The sequence below is a fragment of the Aythya ferina genome, assembly GCF_964211825.1.
Source record: "Aythya ferina genome assembly, chromosome: Z".
In the NCBI taxonomy this organism is placed as follows: Eukaryota; Metazoa; Chordata; class Aves; order Anseriformes; family Anatidae; genus Aythya; species Aythya ferina.
Window position 1 is genome coordinate 42,431,711 of NC_140299.1, and position 16,506 is coordinate 42,448,216.

Sequence of the window (16,506 nt, forward strand, 5' to 3'; positions counted from 1 at the left end):
TACAGAAGACCACTGTTCTTTAACAGGACAACAGAGGAATATGTCTTGTTGTTCTCACACAAGCTCTGCCAAACTCTTGTGGGGAGAAGGGATAAAAGCCTCCCACCACTTATTCAACTTCCCACTTGCATACCAATTTTCATGTGTAAGCACGAGAAGTTAACCTCTGCAGTCCTGCACTATAGTGATGCCACTCAACTCATGGGGATAAACAATTCTTTTCCCTAGCAATGTAAATCCCATAACTTGTTCAAGTTTTGTAGGATTTTTTTTGTTTTTGTTTTTGTTACCTGTAATATAAAATACTGGAAACTATGTACTAATGTTACAATTTACATCTAGTTGTAAGTTAGTTATAAAACCTTAGCAGAAAACTTCTTCATAAATGTTAATATAAAAAGGCAAACGAGTTGCATTTCTTAATAATTCACCTTAAAATAAACCTGTAACAAACAAATACCAATGCCTAATGAGGCTGAGTTTAGTGATGTAATTATGATATCTATATATCAGATCTCAGGGAATGGTCTACAGATGGTAAAAATACTTAAGTTTCTTTCTCCCCACAAAAACAGTCCTTCCTTTCTAGAACATTAGTCTGGAATTTAAAGATTACTTTCAAAAGCAGGATGTCTGTACATTTTGCAAGAGTGCGCACTCCTTTTAAAGTGACTCCCAGTGCTCCAGGGGGAGTCAATGTGAAGCACAGGGTAGAACCAGGGTGTGCAGCCCCACAGTGAGGAAGTACACAGGGGAGCAAGCAAGAAAACCACCTTCATATCACCTTTTACCTGGCAGAAACTATAATCTTTATTCTGGGAAGAAGGAATTCCTCAATATGGGTGAGGATGGTGTATTTTGCACATTATAATTTTATTTTACAGATTGAAAATTCAGTAGAGCAATCACACTGAAAACTAAATTTAACTATTCCAGAAGCTTCAGGGACCCCAACATGAAAAACTCTGATACTCAACCAAATTATTTTTTAGGCAAACACTATAGCAGGACATGACTTACAAATTTGTATCGCCATGGACAGAATCAACATAGTCACATTACCTATTAAAGAAAAAGGAGTACATACACAGACGTGCTGCTGAATTCATTTATCTGTTTTTCACTTCACTTTCAAGTAAAGCTGTATACCTTAACAAAACCTGCCCCAGTGCTGTTAATAGCTTTTTGAGTCTTCCCTCTCACCACTTGCATATACAGTGGTCTGAGCTTTGGTTCCTCTTGCTTCTGTATTTTCCTCTTGGTCAGCTGACAGGATAGTGCACACATACATGCTTATGTACAAAACTGAATGGGCAAAAATATTTCACCTACAAATATGTAAATTCTAAGCTGAGCACTAGTACTTTTTAAAATTGGGCAACTGCCTAAAGTGTCTCTTGGATAGTTTCATTAACTGCAGATTCACTGCTGTCAGCCTTTTCATACTTAGTTTTCTGCTTCCAACACCAAACTTTGCATACATATTAAAGTACATCTGTTTGCAGCAAACATGAAAAAGAAAAGAAAGAAATGCACATGAAAGTAAAATATAGAAGGTTAACACTGACCTCCCACAGTCTGCACACCTGTGATGCATTTTATCAGAAAATTCTTATGAAAAAGATACAAAATGCCTTGTTCCTCCTCAAGTAGGGTCTATACCCTCTAGAGAAAGTAAGTGAAGATTTTCATAGGACTTGAAGTTCAAGTTCAAAAATACCTAGTAAATAGCTGGTATAGAAACAGAAGCTCACTACAGTAAAACATTTGAATAAAGGATTCAAGGATTCCCTGTTGGATTCCTCTTCTCTTCCTTGAAAACACTACATGGTATTTTTGCCATGTAAACCACTCACAAGGGACAAAGTAGCGGTGAAGTACCAGCTTTACATTTTATGATTCCTTGCTAAGAATTCAGCAGCAAAGGCAGATAAAAACTTAGCTCTTCCAGGCCTCTGATGTAGCTGTCACATCCTCTATGCTACATTGCAGCTTCCAATTTCTAAGGCCTTAAAAATAAAATAAAATAAAATAAAATAAAATAAAATAAAATAAAATAAAATAAAATAAAATAAAATATAAAATAAAATAAAATAAAATAAAATAAAATAAAATAAATAAAATAAAATAAAATAAAATAATAAAATAAATCAGAACACAAACTAAAAAGAAAAAAAAAAAAAAAGGAAAAAAAATGTGCCGAATGTTATACAGATTTGTAAGATCATGATTTCATGATTTGTGAGAACCTTTATGTAAAATTTTACCACAAACTCTTGCTTAGTCTGTAAGAAAGACAGACCTCTCCATCCCAGAAATCAGAAGCTGAGAGCATGACGTGCATATGCACTTAAATCTATCGTGTTTCACATTTCAGATGTTCTGTAGGTACCAACACCTACAGAAAAGCATAGGAAAATACAGGGAATTGTAATGCAATGATGGATGGTCAATCCAATTTATTATCATTTAATAAATTACAGGTGTATAATCAATACCATATAAAACATTGGGCAGCTTCAGATTCTAAAGATCGAAATACAGTTATATTTCCCTATTAATTAAAAACAAAGCATGGGAAATGGAGTGAATCCACACACAAAAGAGCAGCTATTGTAAATCAAGAGATGACTAGGTACACAACTACTGCAGCAACACAAGTATTTATGGCACCTACCTTTACCGTTAAGGTAAAAGCTACGTAAGCAAGAAAAATGTCTCATTATATTAGTTCAATTACTTACTACTTCAATTTCTTTTATATTTTATGGGTTTCATTCTAGATACTTTACTACTTACTGTCCTCAGATTACCCCTTAACATGAAAGTAAGTGCAAATGCAAATCTGCCTTTGCTGTATAATCCATCGGTCCAGGTTACAACTGCACAGCAAGCCGAACAGCCTTTAACTGCGAAGTCCTGGATGTGGCAATGCATTATCTCAGTACAATCATACTTATGGAATGAGTGAAGAAGATTGGATGGACTGCCCTCCATATAATTTTCAATTTATACGATATTCTTCCAGCAGTTTTTTGGCTTAAAAACTGCTCCAGACTCTACAGCAATAAGTTTATAGTTCATTTTCAAACTATTTAAACTGCCGTATTTGGTATTCAAGAATTCTTAGACAAGCTAATAAATCCCAAGTTGCATTTTTAAAGCAAAACTGTGTTTTATAGAACAGTGCTTTGTGTTTAGTTATTTATTTTGCCTTAACTGATCCGTATGTATCATTCTAACTCAGATGTTTATCATGTGTGAACTGATTCTGTGTGCCAACAGCAACTCACTGTGAACAGCTGTTCAACTTCTGACTTAACCTGTGAAATATCTTTGAAGAAATACCCTACATCAAAAACAACCAATCTACATCAACCAATAACACTATTAAAAATACATCAAAACAGAAACTCAAAATGTAATTAGATTGAAGAGGCATATCTTCTTCCTTCCACCCTCCCACTTATATTCTCAGGAGCTGTCACAAATCACCGTATGCAAAAAAAGAAAAAAAGATGTATGTATGTATGTATGTAGAAAATATTTATTCCTTGCAAACATGTCATAAAACCCACGTATACAAACCCTAAAGCATAAACAAATCCTCTGAGAAGAATGGGAACATCCAAGTTCCCATGACTTGCACATTTAACAACTGACAGAGGCAAGAGAATGAATGACTGTAGCACACATTTGCTACAAAAGCTAAAAATAGTTTTCAAAAGACTGTATGAGGTCTACCCATGAAAAAAGAATGAATATCTATGTAAAGACAGAAAGAGCTATGCTTCTGTGGTGATTTCCAGAAAAAATTAGCATGACGTAGAATAGCATCTTAAATTTTGGGACACAGTCATGGATTAACTTGAGATGCATCCAAAAACATGCTACTTTTTAACACAGGATGAGTGATACCTAACATACTAAAACAACTCCATATACAGCATCTCCAGCAACTATTATTAAATACCACTAACGAGATAATAGAAAAACAGAATATGAAGTATCTTAAATATTCCCCCTGTAGGATAAGCAGTACGATGATGACATCACTGTGCATTTTACAATCAGCCTCAGTTATGTTTGTTTTACCTCCTTCTTCTGCCTCCATATACCAGTTCTTTCTAAATACATACGACTAGAAATTAAATATTTCATTTACTTTCCTATGAACAGCAGCTACAGGACAGCACAAAAAAGCTGACAAAAATCTCACTGGGTCCACTCAAATCACCATTGTATCTATATGAACAAATGTGACTGTTTCCTCAAATCATTATGGAGTGGGATTGCATCCTTGGAAGCTGAGATTCTTATGGTAAAATATATGGAGTCTGAATCATCCAAGGTCAAGCAGCTGAGCACATGCTTAAAACACAGGGGAAATATCATCGCTTGTGCAGTTCAGTTTCAATTTCTTTGTTGCACTTGTATTTGTGCATTTAAAGCCTTTGGAAGATGTTTCTACTTGATCCTCAGAAGCATTTACCTAAGAAAAATAAATATCACTAGTTCAAGTACAGATTCTTGCTTTGATAAAATAATGCCACAGACAGAGAAAGATCAGTTCTTAGTACTCCTTAAGCTTCCTCAAATCTTTAGTAGTTGGGTCTTCACTGCAAAAATTTCTTCAGTGAACATTTTATTTCTTATTTGTTATTCATACTGCATGACCAGAAAAACACAAAAGAAGGTTTATTTACCAATAATGAAGAGACTCGCTACATTATCTCTATGGAAACTATTATGCAGGATATTGTCCTCACCAAACTGCCTGAAAGAGTTACAGACAGCCAGGTAGCAAGTGGAGGAGGCTACAGTTAACTATGTGATAGCAAAGACATTTTCTTTTCACTCATGAATTTACACTAACCCATAAATATCTCTACCTTCTCTGAAGAGACACTATTCAGCAAACCAGAACTCTTGTTTACCCCAACCCCTTTACCATTTGCCAAGCCAGATAACACAGGAGCGGAACAACCTCCTCAGAAGTAATTTCTGAGGGATACAGTATGTGCTACAGACAGGAAATGTACTAAGGCAAGTCTATCCACTTCATTAAATCATCATTATTAGCTGAGTCCATTCTCCACTGCAGAGTTCAAATTTGCAGAAAAAAAAAATAATAATAATTAAAAATAAAAATAAATCAAAACTTACCAAAGTGTCTCATTAAGGACCTCAGCTCCGTATTAGCTGAACCTGCAACTAGATGGAAGCTGAGAAGTTACATGGGTCCACACATTGCCCTTGTTTGACCTTTCAGCAATGCACAGACCACAACTTCACAAGTCAGGTCTGAGAGACAGTCACAAAAGGTGCGTGCAGGTATGCAACCATATTTCCACAAGTGACTCCAGGAGATGCTTCTCCACAGTTAGCAAGTATAGGGCCTGATCACTAGAAACTCAACAGTAAGCCCACTTGTATTCATGCAGGACAAGTGCAACAAATCCAAACACAGTTTCATACTATAGTGTGAACCTCTAAATTTTACTAATCTGATCCTAGTTGCTTATGGTTATTATTTGAAATTGATTATTCTGGTTAGACTTGCAGTAGAAATCTACCTTCAGTGTCACTTTATATCCAAAACGAGGTTTAGTAACCTGCTAATATAATAGTAAAATTGTATGATTTTGTCTGGACTTGGTCATTGTGCCTTTCCTCTTCACTCCAACATAGCATTGTCCCTACAAAAGATAAGGGGAGGAGGGGAAAAAAGGAAAGGGTGGCAGAGAGAGAGAGACTACTTCTAGCTTTTCTTAGGGGGCAACGAACAGGCAGAAGTCTTCTCAGTTAAACCCTGTGGTAGGTAATTTCCACGGGACTCCTCAAGCTTGTATGGCTGACTGTGATTATAAGAACATGATAACATGAAATTTCCTACTTGTGCATATTCTGTATGTCAGCTTGTCACCTGGCTGTGCAGGGATCACAACTGCTCTCAGAAACAGAGACTGTGCCTGCTTGCAGAAGCAGCTCCTTAGGAGGCATGCCTTGACTACACCCCCAGTACTGCCAGCACACACCGTGAATGCTCCTGAACAGGAGTCCCTGAATGCCTTTAGGTGAGGTTGGTCTGACATCCACTTGCCTTAGGACAACTTCTCCTCCTCTTGGAGCCAAACTACTAGGATCTCAAAGGAATCAGATATGCCAGTAATTTGATCCAGCTGGTACTGCAAAAATTTGACTTTGATACAGGATAAGCCTTCAACTGAGGCTCAATTGTTAGTATTAGTTCTTCAAGTACCTCTGACCTTTTCTTGGTGCCAACAGAGATGCTCTGTCTGGAAGTTGTTTCTAGCTTCAAAATTGTACCTGTCCCTCCCTCATACACATTCTGTCTTGTTCATCTTGAGCCCTATTTGGGGAGTTACTAAAGATAGCTGAGTAATCAAAGAAAAAGGAAAGGAGTTTGAAATAGGAGACTAACAGTATTATACAAAAGTTAAGTGTAACATATTAGAGTCACAAAGAGAAAAAAATTTAAGACAGCAACAACATTTTAGAGTGCATTATTTTGGGGTTCAGTAATTTTTTTATACTAAATTACCACTTTATAAAAGACTTTATGGAAAATAACCCTACCTACTCAGCACCCAAATTCATCTTTACTTGTGTTTCTTGCACAGAAAATCAGAAGATTGACCTGACTCAAGATGACCCACAAGATTAAGAAGCCATGATACAGGGCGTTCAGAAATCTTAGCCATCCTCCTACAATTCTCCCTCTCAGGAATCAAGCATGATCTGCTGGAAAAGCAGATCTATCTCTCTTTGGGTCTTACCCGGGCATAAAGACTTAATGCATCACAATACTTTGCAACCCCACTTTCCTCAATACACCTCTCTCGTGATCCTTAAAATAAATTAAAAAAAAAAAATGTACAATTGATTGAACCACTGGTAAGCAATACTGTGCAGCAATCACTTCTAAGGATATAATTAATAAGATATAACTGAAGTTTTGGGGAATTTTGCATGTAAAATAACTAAACAAAACCCAAATTAAGAACGTAAGCCTCCCTCCCCGGCATGGTTCTTAAAAGTGATGGACTCTTTCATGTCAGTGTTTTTATCTTCAGCATGAATTTGAGGATTCTAAGTACAGAAACTGACCTAGAGTACCTATAATTCCTAAAAATTTAGTAGTTTCCTGTGCATTCCAACTGGAAGGTTGTAATCACAGTTTTCAAATGATATCCAGTGTTAATCTCTACTCTAGCAGGATATGATAACATCAGCTAGAAGCATGTTGAAATTACAATGTCAAAACAAAAAAAAAAGATAGCAGCCCAACTCAGAAATAAAACATTTTGAAATACTGAACAATTCTGAAATAAAAGCATTTTCCAGTGTAATTGTAATTGCTTTTCTGATGTTTTAGTTACTGAATCTTCCTCTCAGATCTTCCCAGCTGCTTTTAGGAACACTGTAGGTCCCACATGCAATGCCATTTCTCAGAAAATAGGCAATGGCCACTTAAGACCATGATACTTCCATTTGCAGAAACATTTCCTGTTTCTCCATTTAAGATGAGGTATAAAGGGACATTACTGTAGCTACGAAGGAAGATAATTAAATTTGTTTCTTTTTTGCTAACATCTCCTGTTAGCAGCTGCAGCTTTGCCTTTTCTCAGATACAGAGAAGGGAAAGCACATGCTGCATTAGCAATAGTAGCAACAGACTCAACATTTGGCTTGCATTAAAGTACCAGAATGCACTGCCAGGTAAAAATATCCCATAAGCTCTGAACAGGACTCTTCTGGCAGAAATTAAAGGAGTTCTTGGACCATATCCAAGTTTCTATGCCTGGATTAAAATTAGCTTATCTGCCTAAGTACAAGCAAATATTGAACTAATCGTGTTGCCATTTTTGCAGTATGCAACTTTTAATTGCAAGGTGGAGTTTGTAACTGGAAAAGTTGAACACACCTCATCTTGTCATTTTTGTTTATCAAATTTATGTATCTTTATAACACAAGTTTAGCTCACAATCAATATTCAAAGTATTTTCTTCCCATTACTACTTTTTTGCAATAAATCACTCAATTTATTCCATTTTCTTTGGGGTTTCATTTAAAATGCCTAAAACACTGAGTTTATGCATGATTGTGTTACAAGTCTATAGTTAACCTTCTCCATAGATTTAACTAAACACCACATTCAGTCAACACAGGTAATATGTATCTTGCCTAGTAACCAGTATTAGCCACTCCTATTGAGCTAAGGAAAAGGAGAAAACTATGTCATGAAAAAATAAATGAGATTAGTGTTTTACTTTACCAAGGATTACACAACAGATGCTGTCTTTTACTAAAATGTAATTTGGCCACAGTTCATCTGATTGTGTCTCTAGCTTCCCATATGCACTATTTCATGTTTTTGTTAAAAAGAGAAGCTAACACAGAGGCTTGACCTTCATGACTGCCGATCTAACCCCTCCCATGGCTCTTTCCATCAACTGCTGCTCCCCACTACAACAAAGAGAAAGCTTATTCACATAAGAGTAGGAGTCAAGTTGACTTCAGCAAAACAGGCTTCTGAAAATTGCCCAGAAGGTAGCAAGCAGCTCAATCCCAGCCAGGTGTTTTTGCAACCTGCCCCACTTGCAATTGCAACTTTTACTCATGTACTACTGTAGTAGATCAGATCACACCAAGAAGAACAGGTATGAATTAAACTAATTGGAACTGCTTCTTCAAAAAAAAAAAAGAGGACTGAAATTATTGCAGAACCACTGACCTCCCCCAGTGCACATGCCATATATTTCAGCTCAAGAAACCATACAAGAAAATGGTGCAAACAACTGCAGTAACTCTATTCCACTCTTCTGTGAAACCTCTTACAGAAAATAGGCCTTAATACACTACTTTGTACAAACTCAGTGGAACTTGCATACACTAAGCCCTTCAGCATGAACTGGTAGTCTCAGTCTTGAGTCCCTCCTTGTTCAGGCAGTCTGAGAAGCCACGACCAGTTCAAAAAAATAACAACAATTATCAGACTTTCTAGGTCTGCCCCCAAAGCACCAAGATAATTGCATTTTGCCAGCTGCGTATCATCCTAGGCAGGTATACATTTTCTTAGAACAACCCTGCGTAGACACCAAAGCCTTTGAAGCATGTCAGCAAAATAATTCAGAGCTAACTGGCCATGCTACCTGCACATTTTGACACCTGCACAAACAGCTAATTGGAACTGAACAAGTGAAGCAAGAAAAATCTATCCCAAGGAGAATGCAGTTCTTGCAAAGTATTAAATGAGCATCAGTCTGTCCCTTCCAAATCCCACACTTGGATGGCTTGAGGTGGCACTGGGAAAAACAGTGCCAATAGATACTTAATTAAAAAGAGCAGTAAGAGATGATGACAGAAAAGTAGATTATTGTCTTACTGAGAACAAGAAAGAAACTGAGACATTTTCCTTACACTTCATCTAACACTCAAGCATTAAATGAAGAAAATGCCACTCATGCTGTCCTCTCATAACTGCTCATACAAAAAAATTCATAGTATGCAAAGCCAAAATCCAATATCCAACAGAGAAAAGGGAAACCTTAACAGTCCAAACTGAAGATAATTTTAAAAGTTAAAAAAAAAAAAAAATGTAGCCATTAAGATAATTTCTGTAGTATATATGTGCTTGTATGAATACATCATGTAAATTTAGGATAGGTTAAATGTAAACATCTCTAGTTCAACGAGTCAATTCCTTTCTTAATCACATACAAAAAAAAGTTTTTGTAGCAATGGCAGTTAACCAAATATGAAGTTTTGAGGAAAGTTCTACAGACACCAACTCTCTGACAAAAACTGAGAGAAAATCCAAAGATATTTCATGACAGCAGGATATTCACTGAGAATACATGAGGCAAGACCACACTTACCCAAATCAAACTGTTTCCCAAGAAAAGATGATCCTAACTCTCACCTTCTTTGCTTATCTAGGATACATCTTATTTCACCTCCCCTCTGTATCCAATTTTATAAACAAATACGTATGTGTGCAAATGATGGAAATTAAGGATTACAAAAGCAACAGTAATAATATATAAGTCAACATGTCCAAATTTAGGGCAAACATTTAGGAAATGTGAAACAACCTCATTTGAATTTAGGACAGTGAAAAATTAACCTAGTCTCAAACCCAGCATGAGGTCAGACCATGAAAGCATTTTGATGCTATTTAGCCCAAGGCTGAAATACACACTCCGCCACATTAATTAATTAATAATAATAATAATAATAATAATAATAATAATAATAATAATAATAATAATAATAATAGATTCACTGGGGTTTAATAGATAGTTTTCATATTTTCTAAACCATTTTTAGACAGCAGGCTTAGTCATGACCCTTTGAAATATATTAAATAATTTGACAGAGATTAAAGAGAACATGAAAAAGTTGCAAATTACCATCTATTATTCTTTTATAAAGCTGTAAGAATAGTTAGTTATTTTAAATTCAGTCACTGACCACAGTATTATATTTTCCATTCTCATTTATTTCTTAGCTTTCACGCTTTATTTCAGTCATTTTCCCCATTTCTTTCTCTAGTCTTCTCCAAATAAGATATATGGGTAAGCATCATTACAAATTACTAAAAAATAACATTTCAAAGAAAGCCAAAAAAATAGAGCAGGAAAGAAAAAGAAGTAAAGGTCAACAGCAGTACTAGCAGACTGAAGCTTATTTTTATTTCTTTTAACTATAATGCCATAAATATGTTTTAAAATGACAGCAGTGTCTGCCAGCCAGTGCAAACAACTCTAGACCTGCTACATGCATATATTTTTTTTGTTGTTTCAAACCAGTTCTTCAGTGTTTTGAAAGCAGTGGCTGATGAACAATTCTGTTTTCTTACTAGCTGCTGCTGTTTATGGGTTTCTAACATGCTAAACCAGGCATAAAATGATTTTAAATGGCAGATTCCAGTCCACAGCCAGCTCTGTGCTTTTTCAAGGCTTCACCAGTGGTCCAGATATGCAATGCCTCTTATGCTCTGGCAGGAAATCCTTCTCCTGTTCTCCCAGGGCTTTGGAAAGTAACTGCAATGTGCTGCTCCAGTTCCCAATTGCTTAGAAAACATGTAGTGCCTTTTGGCATTGCAGAGCTAGAGTCAGCACACAGCAACTACTCCCTGATGCCTGACCTCATGGACAGTGAATTAATCAAAGTCTACTTTCACTAGACTCAAATTAATTATGTATCCTTTGTTAGCTATGATATTCACAGAGTAAACATCTCAATGACCAAGTCAGTACAATTCATAACATGATTACAGATCATCAAAAGGACACAAAGTTTTCACCAAAAGCCTGTGAGTGGAGCTTGTTTGGAAAGTTGGTGCTTGCAAGCAGTTCAGGTGCTGCATCTAACCCTGGTGAAAGAAACATATGTAATCTCTCTACAAATCAACTATTGGGAGAACTTGCATTAAGATAAATAATCACTTTTTTAGGGAAGCACATCTTAACTTCACAAATAGGTTTGTATGCAGGGAAGAGGGTTGAAGGGAGAGAGACAGATGGACTATGGACAGGTTAAAAAAGCTTAACTTGTGACAGACCATACAATGCATTGTTCCATTTAAAGAGCCAGAAATAACACATTGAATGAGGCAATAGCAACTAGAAGAAAACATATTTGGAACTGCAAAAATTGGAGTCTCCACATAGGATCAGATCAGGCTCTGAAACTGAGCCAGATGTATCATTAGCTTTCGTAGCTGAATCAGATATTTTGTCACCCCATGCAACTCCTTTGGAAAGCCAGTGCTGTTGAGAGAGGTGCACTGAAGGGCAATGCAAAATACAAGAAGCACAAGAGTAAGTGAAAATTCTCATTGCAGGCACCATTTAACAGTAGATATAAGGGATGAATTAAGTAGCTCAGGTTACAGAACTGTCCATAGGGGATCCTTAGTATACTAGGTAATAATGTATTTACTTTTCATACTTAACCAGAAATACATAAACCTGAACCATATTATTTGTATTACATGAACAATTAAAATTAGTAATAATAATAAAGAAATGAAATTACCATTAGACATTCTAACCTAAGCGCCACAGGCTGTGCGAAATGCATGGCAGTCGTTAAATTTAGTACCCAGTATTTTCATATTTCTACTTAACCTGGTCCATGTATCTGGAACCAGTCCTGGCATACATGAAATTATAATAATCATCATCAACATCATCATCCAGCAGTGTATATATATACAATAATAATCTAATATTATAGTAACCAACACATATAAAGGTCATCTTTATCACACAGCAGTTGCAGCTTAACATTTTGACATAGCTACATCATAGAAGAAAATATTTTCAGGAGAATGGCATACAGTAAAAAATCTATCAAGGAAAGAAAACACAAGAGATTTTCTCAGTCCTTTTTATCATATTGTGGAATACTACTTACTTATTCACCTGCTTATTTGAAGGGAAAGTAGGGAATGTAGAAGCTAGATTATCAGTCTCCATCATGTTAAGGTTACAATGGTATGTGAATTCTACTTGGCATTCCAAAACTAAATCACAGTCAAGGAAATACTGAACAGCCACAAACTGAAGCATCCCAGGAAGCATTTTGGAAGGTTTGATAGTTTATTCATGGGTGGAATATAATGGAAAATACAGTTCTTACAATACCCCATATGAATGGGAATATTTTGCCTTCTGTGAAGATACATTCAGTATTTTAAAAAGACCAATTAAGAATACCAAAAAAAAATGCATGCAATCTCCTCAGCATTACTAAATAATGCAAGTTATAACTAAATTAGAGAACTGAGTTTAAATATTATTTTAAATTATTGAGGTTGTAAAAGATAGTCATGATCATCAATTCCAACCAGCCCCTAACACTACCAAGTCCACCACTAAACCACATCCCTAGGTGTTACATCCGTGTGATGTAGCGATGAGGTCTCCCCTCAGCCTCCATTTCTCCAGGCTAAACAACCCCAATTTCCCCCAGTTGCTCCTCATAACTCAGTTTCTAGCCCTTTCACCATCTTCATTGCTCTTCTCTGACCATGCTCAGGCAACTCAATGTCTTTCTTATAGTTAGGGGCCCAAAACTGAACACAGTACTGCAAGTGCAGTCTCCTCAGTTCCAAGTACATAGGGACAATCACTTCCATACTCTTGCTGGCCACACTATTTTTGATGAAGGCCAGAATGCCATTGGCTTTCTTGGCCACTTCAGCAAAACAAAACTAACCATAGTATTGAGTCATGGGGAACCCCACTGGTAACTGGCTGTCAACTGGATTGAACTATTATGATTCTTTGAGCCCAGCGATCCAGACAGTTCTTCACCCATTAAAATGTGCTCATGTCCAAACCATGAGCAGACAATTTCTCCAGGAGAACCGTGTGGCAAACAACATCAAGCACTTTACTAAAATCTAGGTAGACAACAACCGCAGCCTCTACCTCATCCACTACGAGTGCCATCTTGTCGTAGGAGATCAGGTTAGCCAGGCATGACCTGATCTTCATAAACCCATTCTGGCTTCGTCTGATAATGCACATCTCCTGCATGTACAGTGTGATGGCACTCAAGATTAAAAGATGTGCTCTGTTATGGGCACATCAGGACTTTCCTGGAACTGAAGTCAGACAGGCCTGGGGTTTCCATGATCCTCCCTCCTGTCCTCCTTATAGATTGAAACCAAATTCATCAACCTCCAGTCAACTGAGGCCTCCCTAATCAGCCAGAACTTCTGGTAAATTATTGAAAATGGCTTGGTGAGCACTTCTGCCAGCTTCTTGAGCATCCTTTGTTGGATCCCATCCGGTCTGATAGATTTGTGTGTGTACAAGTGGCACAGCAGGTCACTAACCATTTCCCTTTGGATTACAAGGCTTTGTTTTGCTCCCTGCCTCTGTCTTCTGGCTCAGCAGTCTGGGTACCCCAAGAATTATTAGTCTTACTAGTAAAGACTGAGTTCACATGAGTTCGTAAGACGTGACTTAAGATCAATCCACAAAGCAAAGAAGTAAAGAACAAATTCAGACTTGCTTATTTCATCTGCATCATGTTACTGTATTTTCAACCATTCAATATGGCTTAAACCAATGGGTCTGTCCCATTCCTAAAGAACCATTTACACTCAGACACAGTACTGATACTCGAGTGGAAAACTTTCCAAGATACACCATGTAATTGAAATGGCCCTACACCCAGCACAATACAGAAGCCCCAAACACATGCCAACCTCTCTCCATTACCCGCTTTGCAGTGTGGTTGCATAGACACGTACCTGTACCCCATGTAACCCTTCAGCATCATTCCTAATCACCCCCATCCTTCCCCAGCTACAGATATAGCACCCTCCCTTGCCACAGAGCAAGGAAGCAGACAGCAAATGCCACCAAGGGCTGGCCTGTATTCCTGGTGGCACAGCCACAGACCCCGCCAACAGAGAAGATGGTACTACTCATCTCCTTTTCTCTGGCATCAGCAGAGGGCTGTGCAAGTTGCCTCTAGGTGCCTACTTGCTGCCTATGCAAACAACAGCATCTCCCAGGACAGCAACTTTGAGATATCCTGCTCCACTGGCACACAAAGTAACTTACAAAAGTGAGATGACATGAGAAGTGCTAGGAACAATACCAATGCTTCTATTCTTAATACCACACTTCTAAAAACTTCAGCCAGGGCAGAAGCTGAGTCACCCAGTGATGCTACCTCCCATCCCAGTAAGCAGGACAGAATCACAGAATCATTTAGTTTGGAAAAGACTTGAAGATCATCAACTCCAGCCATCACCTCATTGCCAAGCCCTTCACTAAACCATGTTGCTAAGTGCCACATCTCATCTACACATCTCTCAAATACCTACAGGGATGATGACTCCACCACTTCCCTGGGCAGCTCATTCCAATGTTTGATCACCCTAGTTCTTCCTAATGCCCAATCTAAACCTCCTTGCTGTAACTTTAGGTCAGTTCCTTGCATCCTACCACTTGTCACCTGAGAAATGAGGCCAACACCTTCCTCACTGCCATCTTCTTTCAGGTAGTTGTAGAGAGAGACAAGATCTCCCCTTAGTCTTGTACAGGTGAGCTGGGATGCATGCATAGGACAACTGCATTCAGGTCAAGGTCCATGTGATACTGCTGTGTGGATCCCCAAAAGAACCAGCACACCACAGTTTCAAAGTGTCGACCAGGAACCATAGTACAGCTGTTGTTACAGACATTCCTTCTGGGTTATCACCTACTGAGTTAACACAGTAGCCAAAAGCCCACCAACTCTCATGGACTTTTTGCAAAAGTCATTCTCAAAAAAAGTAAGTATTTCACAGAGAGAACAACAGATCAGAGGTAAAAAACAGTGTAGGACTGCTGGAAGGTCAGTTTAAAAAAAAAAATAAAAATGAAATCTAGATCTGTGAGAGAATGTAGACTTGTTATCCTGGTAGCATGGCTAGGAGAAGAAAATGTTCCTTTAAGATGCTAAAGGACAAATATGGGTTAAAAAGCCTAAGCCCTACAGCTACAACTATTACTGCTGTCACTGTCACTTGGAAACCTGAGAAACAAATTAGGCCTTTCCACCACCTGTAAGACATAAAGAGTACAGGAAAAAGGAGGGTTGTATGAAGAGATGAGCATACTCTCTGAAACACTGTGCAACAATAACACAGAGAGACAGAACTGATTTGAGACAAGAGATGCCAGATGATTGAGACTTCAGTCATACATCAAAAGAAAATGAGCAGGGAAGGTTTCCTCTTTAATCTACCTGCTGGTCCTGGAGTCAAATAATTGGACCAAAATTTTCTGGTGATGATAGTAGAACCTTCTAGACTTCAGGGATCTTCAGGTGAATCTATATCTGAATATACTAGCCCTAAATTTAAAACAAAACAGAACAAAACAAAAACTAGAAGCATGGTCTTTAAAATAAAATTAAAATAAAATAAAATAAAATAAAATAAAATAAAATAAAATAAAATAAAATAAAATAAAATAAAATAAAATAAAATAAAATAAAATAAAATAAAATAAAAAATGAGTGAGCTAAAAAATAAATAAATAAATAAAGATTAAAGATTAAAGATTAAAGATTAAAGAAGAAATACAGGTCTTTCCCACATATGGCCACGGCAGACCTCAGTGCAGAACTGCCATACACCTAGGATGTGGGCATTGTTGTGTAACACTGCCTGATGAATGACCTCTGTCCCAAAGTAAGGTGAGTTCCATTAAAAATAAAAAATTCTCCATAAGTAATGCAGATACTGCATCTGCTTTTCTCCCCTCAGGCACATACACCTTCTTTAGATAAATAAAGAAATGCTAAAAAAATGCACTCGTTCTCATTTACTTAAAAACCTCTGCTGACACAAGGACATCTTCTGTGACCAATAATTCAATCTATAGTATTATTATGTAGCATTCAGTGACATAATCATCAGGAACTGCAAAAACCTTCATAATAATCCCTTCTATGAATTACATTACA

The 16,506-nt window shown here is 37.2% G+C and overlaps 1 protein-coding gene across 8 annotated transcripts in view; it reads right to left on the bottom strand.

Annotated features, from left to right (window-relative positions):
• Positions 1-16,506, bottom strand: part of FRMD3 (FERM domain containing 3) — a 159,747-nt gene that overhangs the window by 122,413 nt on the left and 20,828 nt on the right. Inside the window, exon 1 of one of the 8 annotated variants that reach the window (XM_084505467.1) lies at positions 5,167-5,187. The exons of the other annotated variants lie outside the window; for them this stretch is intronic. The gene's annotated coding sequence lies outside the window, so the exon portion shown is untranslated. Of the gene's footprint in view, positions 1-5,166; positions 5,188-16,506 lie in introns of those variants that run through there. 8 annotated transcript variants of the gene reach the window in all.